The sequence below is a fragment of the Astatotilapia calliptera genome, chromosome 7, assembly GCF_964374335.1.
Source record: "Astatotilapia calliptera chromosome 7, fAstCal68.1, whole genome shotgun sequence".
Taxonomy (NCBI): Eukaryota; Metazoa; Chordata; class Actinopteri; order Cichliformes; family Cichlidae; genus Astatotilapia; species Astatotilapia calliptera.
The window spans coordinates 54,409,511-54,422,291 of NC_137428.1; the positions used below are offsets into that span (position 1 = coordinate 54,409,511).

General features: G+C 39.4%; 1 protein-coding gene across 2 annotated transcripts in view; it reads right to left on the reverse strand.

Annotated features, from left to right (window-relative positions):
* The window catches only part of syt18b (synaptotagmin XVIIIb), a 367,435-nt gene that overhangs the window by 223,253 nt on the left and 131,401 nt on the right, over positions 1–12,781 (reverse strand). The gene's annotated exons all lie outside the window — the stretch shown is intronic.

Genomic DNA, 12,781 nt, shown 5'->3' on the forward strand with positions numbered 1-12,781 from the left:
ACCATGCGGACGAAGAGAATACCGACCAGCATGTTTCATTACAAGCAGGGAACATATATAAGAAGGCAGCAACCCAAGTATCGCCTTATATATAAAACTGTATAAATGAGAGTTCCTCCGACTTACCAAAGCAGGCCATCCTACCTGAGAGTATAACTCACAGTGGTGAGTCTGAAATTTACAGTTAGTGATGAACCTCAGAGAAGCATGATACACAGAATCAACCATTCGAAGACATTGAGCAGAAGCATTCATATATAGAATATCACCATAATCCAGCACAGGCAAGAATGTTGCAGCAACAAGCCGCTTCTTTGTATTAAAAGAGAAACAACTTATTTTGAAAATAAAATCTCAGTTTTAACTTCAGGTTTTTCACAAGATTCTCTACATGTGGTTTGAAGGTAAGCGAGTCATCAATTAAGATTCCCAGATATTTATAGGTGTGAACCAACTCTATTTTATTACCTTCAAGAGTGGTTACTGATGGGATTGTTTGGGCTCGTCTCCTTGATTTAGAAAACAACATGAGCTTTGTTTTGTCTGCATTGAGAACAAGTTTAAGCTGATGTAATGAGTGCTGGACAGCAGAAAAGGCTTTCTGCAAGGAGTCGATGGCTTGGACAAGAGTTGAACCACAGCTGTAAATAACTGTATCATCAGCATAGAAGTGCAAGTTTGCATCTGGCACATGTAGACTAAGATTGTTTACGTAAATGATAAATAGAAGGGGACCTAATACAGAACCCTGTGGCACTCCGCTGTGCACTGTAACAAAGTCAGAACATAGACCGTCAGATTTAATGCACTGAGTCCTGTTACTGAGGTAGTTTGAGAACCATGCCACTGCTCTCTCAGAGAGTCCTGACTGGAAGAGTCTAAGTTTTAAAATACAATGATCAACAGTGTCAAATGCTTTTGACAAATCAATAAAAAGGGATGCACAGTGTTGTTTTTTATCAAGTGCAATAGTAATATCATTTACCACTCTAATTGCAGCTGTGATAGTACTGTGATTCTTCCTAAAGCCTGATTGATATTCAGATAAAATGGCATTGATGTGCAAAAACTCCTTTAACTGCTCACACACAAGAGCTTCAAGAACTTTGGCCAGCACAGATAGATTAGATATTGGTCTGTAATTAGTTAACACTGCTGGGTCGCCCCCTTTTAATAGAGGAACAACAAAAGCTGATTTCCATACTGAGGGAATTTTATTCGTATCCAGTGTGAGGTTGAAAAGTGTTGTGAGAGGCTCTGCTACAAAATCAGCTGCCAGTTTCAAGAAGTAAGGATCTAGTAAGTCTGGCCCTGGAGATTTTCTAGGATCTAACAGTTTAAGAGCTTTACAGACCTCCTGCACAGAGAAAGGAACAAAGTTAAATGGCTGACCAGTGTACACCGAAAGGTTTGTGCCAGATTTTACAGAGACTGGGTTCAGAGAGTCAAACAAAGAGCCAGAAGATATAAAGTGCTTGTTAAAACAATTCATAATCTCCTTCCTATCATAAACAGGAACAGAATCCTTAAAAACATAGGTGGGTAGAGCGTGGGAGCTTTTACTCACTGAAAGAGACTTAATGATTTTCCAGAACTTCTGTGGATTATTTAGGTTCTCAGTGGTGACAGACAGATAATATTCTGTTTTAGTAAACGCGTTCCTGATGAGTTATGGGTTAGCTTCATGTTTTATTGACTACAGCAGAATGTTTAGTTTATGAATTAGCCCCCACCCCTCCCCTAGAGTTAAAAAGGTCAAAAAGCAGGTTTTGTTTTCAGGGAGCCTTTATCTCCTAACAAGCTGCTACAGCACGAATGTACAGTGTCTCTCAGATTCACCCCTTGCTCTTTACCTCCACTGTCAAAAAAGGTAAAGAGTTCTTTGCATGTTTAAATCTGTCTGTCTTCTTAAATGCCCACACTGAATCTGTCTTTTGTCTAACAAGTAGTCGAATTTCAAGCTTCAGCTCAACAGTTGCACCAACCTTTTGTGGTTCTTGGCTCTGTTGATGTCACTTAGAATTCTTCTCCATCTAAAATAAAAAAAAATTAACCAGGCTTCAGCTCCTCAGCTGTCATGATGACAGCAGAAAACCTTTTACTGAAACCAAACAAAGAACAAAATAAGGAGGTACAAAGAAATGGCACCCTCTGTCAATTCTCAGGTTTTACATATCAGGAGATAATAGAGTACACAGCGTGTGATAGCAATAGAGCTAACTATCTTAGGAAGAAGGCCAGGAAGGAACCGCTTTTTTAAAACCCCTTTAACCCCCCACTCATACGCTATAATAACTTGAACTGATAACACTCTGATGATCATAGGAGAGATGCAGTATAAAATTTGTTGCACCTAACAAAATGACTATTCTATTCTGTTTGTAGATAATGAAAAAGTCCTTAGCAGGTCTTGAAATTAGGTAAATACAACTTGAGATGAAACAAATGACACATCACATCATGTCATATAGTTATTTAAACATAACTCTGGTGTTTTGAAGCCATTCTGCTGTAGATTTTCTGATGTGGTTGGGATAGTTATCCCGTTCTTTGGTTCACAGAGGAGTTCAGAGACCGCAAAACAAGCACAAATCAAGCACCCTGCACCATCGTGCTTGACAGTTGGCACAAAGTATTTGTGCCGATTTGCTTTTGATTTTTATCAAACACAGCACTGTGCATCTTGGTCAAACATCTCCACTTTGGTCTCGTATGTCAACTAAGATATGATTTATTTCCTTTTTGGGATTTTATTACCACCACACCTGAATGCTGCAGATCAGCAAATGGTTCAAATTTCAGCTTTTACAGAGATGTTCACACTTCCTGGTGATGATGCATACAATTAGCAGAACCCAGCTGCTACTCACCCTCTTAATTCCTATAGACGCAGCAGGATTGTAGTTATTACATGCTGCTTTTGAATGCCGGTGTAGGTTTTGCTAAATAAATAGTATAATATGTCATATGTTGTTGTTTAACTGAGACTGATTTTCTTAATAAAAGGTTAGATTTGCCAAACATGAAGAAAATCAGTATTTGCTTTACTTTAAACGATTGGATTAACCTCAACATAACACAGCTGCCTACAGTCATCTACTGCAGGCATCCTACAGTATATATGTGACAATATAGCATACTTTATAACTGGATTTAGCAACTAAAGCAAAATGAACCGATGCTATATCATCCATACTTTAATACTTTAAATCATCCTCACTAATCTGTGCTTGGGATTCCCCAGGGCAAGACGGGAATGCCACACACAGACTGTATATCCAGTGTGATTACGATTATCTGCGTGATGTGAGGTTTTTTTGCTTTTTTGCTTTTTTTAAGAAAAAATGGATGACCAACATTAGGTTTGTCATTCGTCTTTGTCATTTGGCTAGTTTTACAGCAAAAATGAATATATAGCAGCTCATAATATTATAGTCATGTTAATGGTACAGTGGGTTACTGCAGCACTCACTTACTTTAGTTCTAAATGAGGCATCGTATCATTTTACATGCCAATCAGAGCATGTTGAAAAGTACTCTAATTTTTAACCTGGTTTGTTATTCAGTCTTATTATACAATCTATCATTTCTAATTGTATGTATAATTTGTGTTCATCCTTTCTTTATAAACCATTTACACTGTTCACAGTCTCTCAAAAACTCAACCCGACCCAACATATGATCACAATTTTCCTAATGACCCTATTAAGAGTGCACTTTTACACATGCATGAATAATTGTTAAGCTCAAGGTGTACCAAACAATGACCAGCTGACTTCTTTTAGTTTCGCTGCCTCATTACCATATACTGGAGCTCATTACTGCCACCTCAAATAAAAGAAGAATGTACAGCTTCGTTTCTTGTTCCAGAAATGCCAAAGGCATTAAAAAATGGTCCCAAACAGTAACCATCGGTGTTAAGTGAATTGTTGCCAAACTGAATCAGTCCAAGTTCAATTATTAGAGCTCACCGGGATGTTATTTTGGAGGTTTTGGAAACCGCAGCATTATTATTCACTCTGCAGTATTTAAGGAATTTAATGTATGTGTTGCTTTCAAGCCAGACTTTCTTGTCATTTTGAAAGTACTCTTGATCAATAGTTCTCTGAGCTTTCTGAAAGTTTCTTAGGGCATTGGCTGCTTTTTCACTCATTTTCAGTCCATTTCTTGTAACTGAACATTATCAGAGAAATGACTGATAAATTATTCAAGCAAAAGGGAACCAAACCCAAGGAATAGATACTTTTTTAAAAATTAACAAAGAACCCATTTGTATTTGCACTTTGGGGCACTTTTTTTTTTTACTTACCACTTGTTACAAAAATGCCAAATGTATTTAGCTGAAAGGGTGATTACCTCACACACGTCAGCAGGTTGTGCTGAGAGAAGAAGAGCTTTTAATTAATAATTGTTCCAACTCCATTTGTGTCTTATGTCCATTTATTTTTGCACGTGTTCCAATAAATTCACTTTTACGCATCACTGTAGATGTTAAATTAGTTGTGAATAACGCCAATTTATTTAAAATTGTGGTTATTTTAAGGCAGCAGGGACTTAATTCACCACATGAGGGCAGTAGCATTCCTACTCCTGCTCCATGCACTTCTCTTGAGGCTACATTTTCTTCTTTAAGCATGAACAAGAAGGGTCTTTTGTGTAGCGAGTGTTTTAACGTCGATCCCAGAGTGTAAATCTGTCATCTTTAATGTCTATAGATTAGGTTGTTTTGTATTTTAAAATGGCATAAAGGATCGCCACAAAACGCAGCATCGCCAGTGGATGTGTTAAAGTGTAACATTTCATCAGATCTGTAAACAGTGAAAAACCTCTCAAGAGGCCTGATTGTTTTAATCCTGCAAACATGACATGACTGTGAAGCAAATTTAAACAATGTGGTGCTTTAAGCACGTTTTGCATTTGACCTTCTGTTAATGACTTAAGCACCAGTAGCAGTTTGTGTATGCTTGTGCCCCCTCCACTCCCTTTGCTGTCATTTGAAATGTTCGGATCTGCTCAGGATCTCAGCAGTGAAGCCTTACAGGTGTTCAGCAGCGCTTCCCCATCATGGGTGTTTACTCTCTGCAGCACGCTCGGGTCACATCGTTATATGTTAATGAGGCTCCAAAAAGCACTGCACAAAGTCGCGGGAGACAGTGTACTGTGACATTTATTGTGATATCCTTCTGCTGTTCTGCCTCTGGGATATCATAGCTCGACACACATTTGGACCCATGAAATCAAACTAAAACCAGCTGAAATTCAAAATCTGGCATCTTCGATCTCCATTTGAGAGTTCTTTCATACAAGGGAAGAACACCAAAAGAAACATTTTTGCTTTGAGTTAGTGAAATGAATTGACAGTTTGTGGTTTTAAGAAAAAACTGCTTTCAGTGTGTGATTATTTTCCATATTAATTGGTGCTGCCAGAACTTTTGGATTTTCTAATAGAAGAACAAAACCCTGTAAGGCATTATTTGAGAATACGCCTTTGTTCTCCAGTTATGAGTTACTGGGGTTGGATTTGAAGTCCATTCATTACTGATTAAGAACCTAAAAGGTCTTAAAATATTGTTAGAGTTATTTATTATTATTTGTTTATTTATTCGGTTTGTTATAGTAAAGGGTCATCTTAAAGGATTGATGTCGTAGCAGTTACCTCTTTGCTCGAGTGTATGTTTGCACCGCCGCATATCTTCTTTCCTCATAAAAATTCCTACCGGGAAGGAGAGCGAAGGAGTGAAGGATGGGGGTGAGGTGAGGCCGAGGGGTTCCATGTTCAGTTTGTTTTAGCCCTCTGTTTGGAGAGGAAACTTTCATTGCTTGGTGATTTATGGGTGGTTAGCTTCCCAGTGGAATCAGAGAGTCGTTTTCCTGCATGTAATAACCCACTCTTTAACATAAAACTTGGGTTTCTCTTTTGTGTTTTGCTGATCCAGTGTGAAAGGTGTTACATCCGGTGCAGAGCTGAAGTGCTCAACAAGAAGCCCTTGAGGACCGTTTAGCAGAAACTATACCACGGGAGATGATTCACATCTATCCACAAAAACCCTCATAGAAATGTAAGGATCTAGGAAATGCATATGACAGCATAATAGCTTCGGTAATGCTCTAGGTCCCTGTGCAGTGTTGTGGTATAGCACATCAGAACTGTCCCACAGAAACAGCAGTTTTGGACTTGACCAGGCCGCACTTGTGACGCACAATGCGGTGCCTACGGCCCAACATGAAACAGGAAGTAAGCGAGAAAGGCCGGGAAATTAGTCTACGGGGATGAGTTGCTTCTCAGGCCAAGCATCACCACTGGCTTGAGAGATCTGTGACTCACTTGTGGAGCATGTGTTTTCAGTCCGTGGGACAGATGACTACAAATAGATGGCCCCAGCAAACCCATGTGAGAGGACCGCAAAGTGTTCTATGGTTACAAATGAGAAAAATAAAGTTTAGTGGCCGGCCATGAATCTGGTGATAGTGAGTGCTGGAGCCTCCTTGGGATTAGTATCATTGTCGGGGGTTTTTTGTTTGTTTTATTTTTGTTTCACTGTTTGTCTTGTGTTTCTGCGTTCCAAAGTTTCCACACAACGTGAGGCTAATGCAGCGCTTGGCAGCTTTTGCGTCGGCCTCTTGGCTTTCGCTGCTGAGCCATCATCTCTGCCTGTCAATCACATCCAGAGTGACACAGCGCACATGAGTCCTCGAGAGGTCAATTGTTGTGTATGTCTGACCTTTGAGCCCTGCAGCAGGAGGGATCCATGTGCAAATGCACTGAACAAAACTGAGCTTGAGCGCGTAATAAATCAGAAGAACGCTTTACTATCCCCATATACACAGGATTCATAATTGGAAGCATATTGCTGAGCGGAGAGACGAAAGGCTGCTCCAGAGCGAAGACGTAGAGGGGTTAAAAACACAGGCTGATAGCAAACTTGAAGGGTGTTGGGGTGGAACTTGCAGTCAGGCTTTCAGTATGTTGACTCAGGCAGAGTAAAAAACTACAGCAATCACCACAGTGAGTCATTCATGGCTACAGCATGCCAGCTCACAGTCGAAGCATGTTTTATCCGTCGTATTATTCATGTTCTACAACACGTGTCTAGTAAATGCAAAAAGCTGCTGTTATAAACCCAACCAGGCTGTTCTTCCAATGTAATGCTTCTGCAAATATGCACTTTTATTCTTGTGTCTTAACAGTCCCTATAACAGTACATGAGTGCTGGTTTAACCCACTAACCCAGTTTTTTTACATTGATGCTGTTCATCTTTTTTAGCCTGCCCAAACCTACACCCACGTGCCAGTACCACTTTAAATCCTTTGCCTCTATATTTATGTTAGCATGTCAAAAAGCCACACTAGACATTTCCACACTGTAATAAACTAGATTTTATTAGTGAGAGCCAGTGAAGGATGGGAACTGCAGCCAGGCCATCTCCATGGTTACAGACCACAGAGATGGCTGTCAAGCAGCTTCTGACCGTGGCGTGTTTCGTGGCCACCATCAGCTGATGGCTGAAGACAACCCAGCGCATGTGTACTGTGCTTTCCTTTCCAAGTATGCTTGCTCTCACCTGGGCCTTCGTTTAGGCTTTCAATCGGGAGTTTTGTTTTTTCGAGTTGGCAAAGTAGCCCTGCGACAGACTGGCAACTTGTCCAGGGTCTACCCCGCCTCTCACCTGTGACGGCAGCCATGACCCTGAATTGGATAAGCGGAAGTTGGCAAATTTGTTGCTGCTATTGCACAAATAAACCTTGGAAGAATATGTGAATGGAAATTTAACTTTATTATTATTTAATAGTAAATAGTAAATAAAGTTATTATTTACTGTCTTTCATGATGATTACTTCCTATATTCACCAAAGTTTTCATGACAACATTCAAATTTTGGTTTGAGAAAGATTGTTGTGTTGCATACCTACAAAAGACTGTGTGTTGTTGCTGGACATGTGGAGATGAGAAAATGCAGCAAAGAGAGACTCTGCCAAGGTTAAGTTCACAGGAGAGCCTTTTCTGTATCTTCTGAGGGTCTTTTTGTCAAATTATATTGTTTCTTTGTAGCCTGGCAGTGACTGTTAGCAGGACTAATTGTGGCCCATTAGTTGGGAATCTCCATTTTTGACAATAATCCCACTTGAGTACTAAGTGCTGAGTTTGTCCCGTGTCCCTCCCCTAACCTTTGCCTCCCTTACACCATATTTGCCAGAGGTCTCTTCCTGTTAAAAGGAAGTTTTTCCTTACCACTCTTGCCAAGAGCTTGCTCATAGGGAGTTGTCTGATTGTTGGAGTTTTCTCTCTATTATTGTAGGATAAAGCACCTTGAGGCACCGTTGTTTTGATTTGTACATATACATATATGTATATATGTATATGTATATATATATATATATATATATATGTATATGTATATATATATATATATATATATATATATATATATATATATATATATATATATGTGTGTACAGAGATGGGCAGTAACGCGTTAATCTGATTACTTTTTTCAAGTAACGAGTAAAGTAAGGGATTACTATTGCAAAAACGGTAATTAGATTACCGTTACTTTCCCGTAGGAACGCTGCGTTACTGCGTTACTAAAACCGTGATTTTTTGCGAGAATGTCTCATGACAGTGACGTAAGCGAGTGCGCCGTTAGTGACAACAGCTGTGTGCAGATCAACAATGGATCACATATCAATTGTGGGAGAGAGTATGAGCGTGCAGCGTTTAAAGCGTGGAAGTACTGACCTTACTTTGAGTTTGATTCCATAAAAAGTGACAAAAACATTAGCGTCCATCGTGCGTGGGAAGAAAATTTCTTTTTACAGCGAAAAAACCCCCCTAAACTTCCGAGCAAGCACCGAGTGCGCTACGACTTAATGGGAAATTCACAGAGAAACTCGCGGATTCTTCAACTGACCGCGGCACACCTGCACCAGGGTAAACCTCCGCCTACCCCCAGTCCTGCTTTACAGGTGAAAATAGAGCAACAGGACCGCTGAGTCTTTGACTTTATTTATTTCCTGCTGTGTTTTACTTGCATCTATTTGAAAGAGTGAGTGTAAACACAAAAAATATTTTATTTTATGTGCTGGAATGTGCAGAGAATAGGTTTAAATGTTAAACTAATTTATTCAAGTCAGAGAATGTTGCATATAATTAAATTTTTGCTTGATGCATAAAGTTAAAAGATTAAAACTGATAAAACAAGTTAAAAAAAGAGACTTTTCCATTTGATTACATTTTGTATGATGGATTATGTAGAAAAAGTAGAATTGGACTGAAAGATCTATCGCTTTATGTATGTATGTATGTATATATATATATATATATATATAGATAGATAGATAATTTAATTGAAATTAATTAAGTCAACAAGGAGAATAATACTTGGTTTAGATCCTTTGAAAAAGTTCAACACTTTTTCTTTCTTGCAGACAGTAACAGTAAGTAGAAAACACATGTGCCCGTCAGGTATAACTGCTGTAAATGCAAATTTACAACACTGCAGATGTTCTGTATGAGCATGAAAAGACATGAAACTGATCTCAATGATAGTTCAGTTAAAGGTAATAGCAAAAGCTGGCTCATAGCCAAAGACCCCATTAGAAGGAGCCCAGGGAAGGCAGGTATATATGCTTCACCCGCTCGCCTCTCTAATCTCAGCTGTGAGCCATATCCTCCTGCAACATTTATCTCCTACTGCAAACACAATAACCTGTGACATGTCATGCTCTTGTGCAGACACAACACATTTTGGGCCCCAGTGATTTCTGTTTTTGTGAGGCAAAATTTTCATTGGATACTACAGCAAGTCACAAAATGTATTCTAGGCAGTATCATCGCATTTCTCGATCACGCTCTTTGTCAGTTTTCCTTCTTTAGTTGTAGAGCCTACTTAAAAACAGATGTCAGTTCTCTTAGATCATTCATTATTTATCCTCTTGAGGATTAGTTTCTTATGTGTGTCAAAAATTATAAATCTGAGTTATTTACTGGGATGTTTTGCTGGACATTTATCTTCTGCTGCCTACTCCCCCGCACTGATGTACAGCCACAACAGGGGACTGCTGCTGCTTATACTTCCCATAGGGCAGAATCAACAAATCAGCTTCTTTAGATTAACAATGACAACTCCTTATTTGAGCGCGGTATCCTTTGGTTTCAGAGCAGTGAACATGACTGGTGTGAATTCGCATGTCTAAGCCTGTTAGGAGTGAGGCCTTTTACTGGAGAGCTTGCACGTCTTTTTGCTTCGGCTACAGTCCTTTACAGTTTGCGGGTCTCTTCATTGGCCCAAAAATGTGTGCAGAAATTTGATTTACAGTGCAAGCAGCAGCTTTCTTTTCAAACCAAGGGATCATTTAACACTGCAAGTGCCAGCTCTAAAATATGACCTATAAGAAATCTTTGCTGAAAGCTGATATAAGCACTCATTTACAGCCTTAGCCTGGCTAACGATGGCCCTTAATGAGCAGCTCAGGCATCTACTTGTTTATTAGGGCAGACTGACTGACAGGTCAACTGATGGAAAAATAAAGTACTGAATGAGGAATTGGATCTGTCCCCTCTTTGCCACATCAGCGGGGCCCTAATGTAGTGGGGTGAACTTTGAAGTGCCCTAATGGTCTTCATGGTCCTTTAACCATGCAGGCTTCTATTAGGGGTGTCAGTGGAGCCTGGCTGGAGCAGCGTGACCTATTAGGTTTAACGAGTGCTGCTAAGGGCACAGTAGGCTGCTCTTCTTCCTCTCTGTAAGTGTTTATTTATCTCGTCTAGCTGTGTTTTGGACTGAAGCAAAGTGCAAAGGCAGCGGCAATGTCTCTTATGCTCACAGTCCATTTTATTCTGTGGGTCTTTCTCTTTTTAATAGGGCTGTGTGATTAATGGTCAGTTAACAAGGATGAATTATGTTGTATTTTCCATATTCTTGCAGTGGAAAAACACTGAAATTGTTCTGATCTACAGACTTACTTTGTTTAAAAAGTATTAAAACATCAGAATCACACAACTACCAAGTTAATTGGAGAAAGTTTGTGATTGGCTTTAAGATTTACTTTAGAGCTGGGTGTCAAAGACAAGATAAGAAGGTAAAAAGGTACTGAAAAGCATGGTAACACTAGAGTTTGCTGTCCTTTTGTGTAGTGCTATTGTAAGAACACTATGAGGCTTCCTAATGCTGTTTGTAGTTTGATCAGGTTGTCTTCTAATCTTAGGGTCCATCCCAGGCATTTCCAACTTGACCAAGTGACTTTGGAAAACACCAGATGGCAGGCCAGAGGCTTGGATGGCAGCTCTGCCACCAATAGTGTGTGAGTGAATGGGTGAATGAGAAGCACATTGTAAAGCACTTTGTAGAACTGCTAAGGTTAAGAGGTGCCTCATAAGTGCAGACCATTTAGAATTTTAAAGAGCACTTTCTAGTCTAAGTAAACTTTACTTATTACGTTGTTCTGAAAAATCTGTATGCTTTGTCTGAAATGTGCAAGCCTGCAATGAAGCCGTTTTTCTCGTATTCACGATTGCCAGTTCCTCTGCTAGACATGGAAGCTTTATTGGGTGACAGCAGGCGTCTCATGAGTTCTGCCATTGTAACGTGATCGAAGTGCTCCAGTAAACTGTTGCGGCGCAGTGGAAAAGTTAGCATTTGTTTCTGGGAGCAAACAGAAATGGATGTGCCTCAGTGCAATGTTTTTTTCTTCTTTTTTTCCAGGCCAAAGACCAAAGCAGTGGCATGATGTGAATTGCCACAGGTTTTCTATAATTGTTTTTATTCTTTTTTTCCTGGCCATGCTTTCTCTTCCTCTTACATGAGAGTTGTTCTAAGTGGTTGCTCCTTCTCTGAAGGATTTTCAGAACAAAGGGTAATAACGGGGGGATTGATTACACACAGAGATTTTGCAGTGTAGGAAAGATATTTTGGAGCATTTATAAGAAAAGATTTCCTGAACACTGTCTTGTCTCATGACTTGTAAAGCAAAAACAAAGAACATCTGTGTGAAAAGAGGTTCTATATTTTCTTACATCTCAGTTTATTCTAGCTCTGGCTACAGCTAGATTGACCACCTGTAGGTATTTAAAGCACATTCAAACTATTAGGCTTAACTTTCAGTCTAATGGCTTAGGCAGAGCATCCCATCTGGACGCTGTTGATGCGAGAAAAAGGATGGAATCGGATATCAACCCCAAGAACACAGAAAGACAGAAAGACACACATCCACACTCGCACACACACATCACTAAAAATGTTAATTATTTCATTTTTAGAGGCACCTATTGTATTTTTCTATTTATGTTAATAAATGCGTGTAATTTTATGTTCAGTTCAGTTACATTTTTTTCTTGTATCACCATAAGAGCTATTTATGTTGCAAGATAAAGAAACGACCCTACAATTTTAGTGAGAGATCCACAACAATTACATGATCCCATGTGAACAACAATTTACTAATAGCGGGGAGGAAGAACTCCCTTTTAACAGGAAGAGACCTCCGGCAGAACCCTGCTCAGGGAGGAGCAGCTATGTGTCGTGACTGGTTTGGGAATGAGGAGAAAGAGAAGAGATACAGAAGACAGAATGTTTATGCATTCAAATGGAAATATGTTGATGTTTTTGAGATTTGAGGTAACTATTATGAGGTCTGATCGTTCAGAACTTTTTATGTAAGGAGACACATTTTAAACGGATTCTGAATTTAACAAGAAACCAACAAAGATGATTTCTCTCTGTATGGAAGAAATATGATCTACTCTTAACTAGCTGACCATAGATAAACAGTTAAACAATAGGT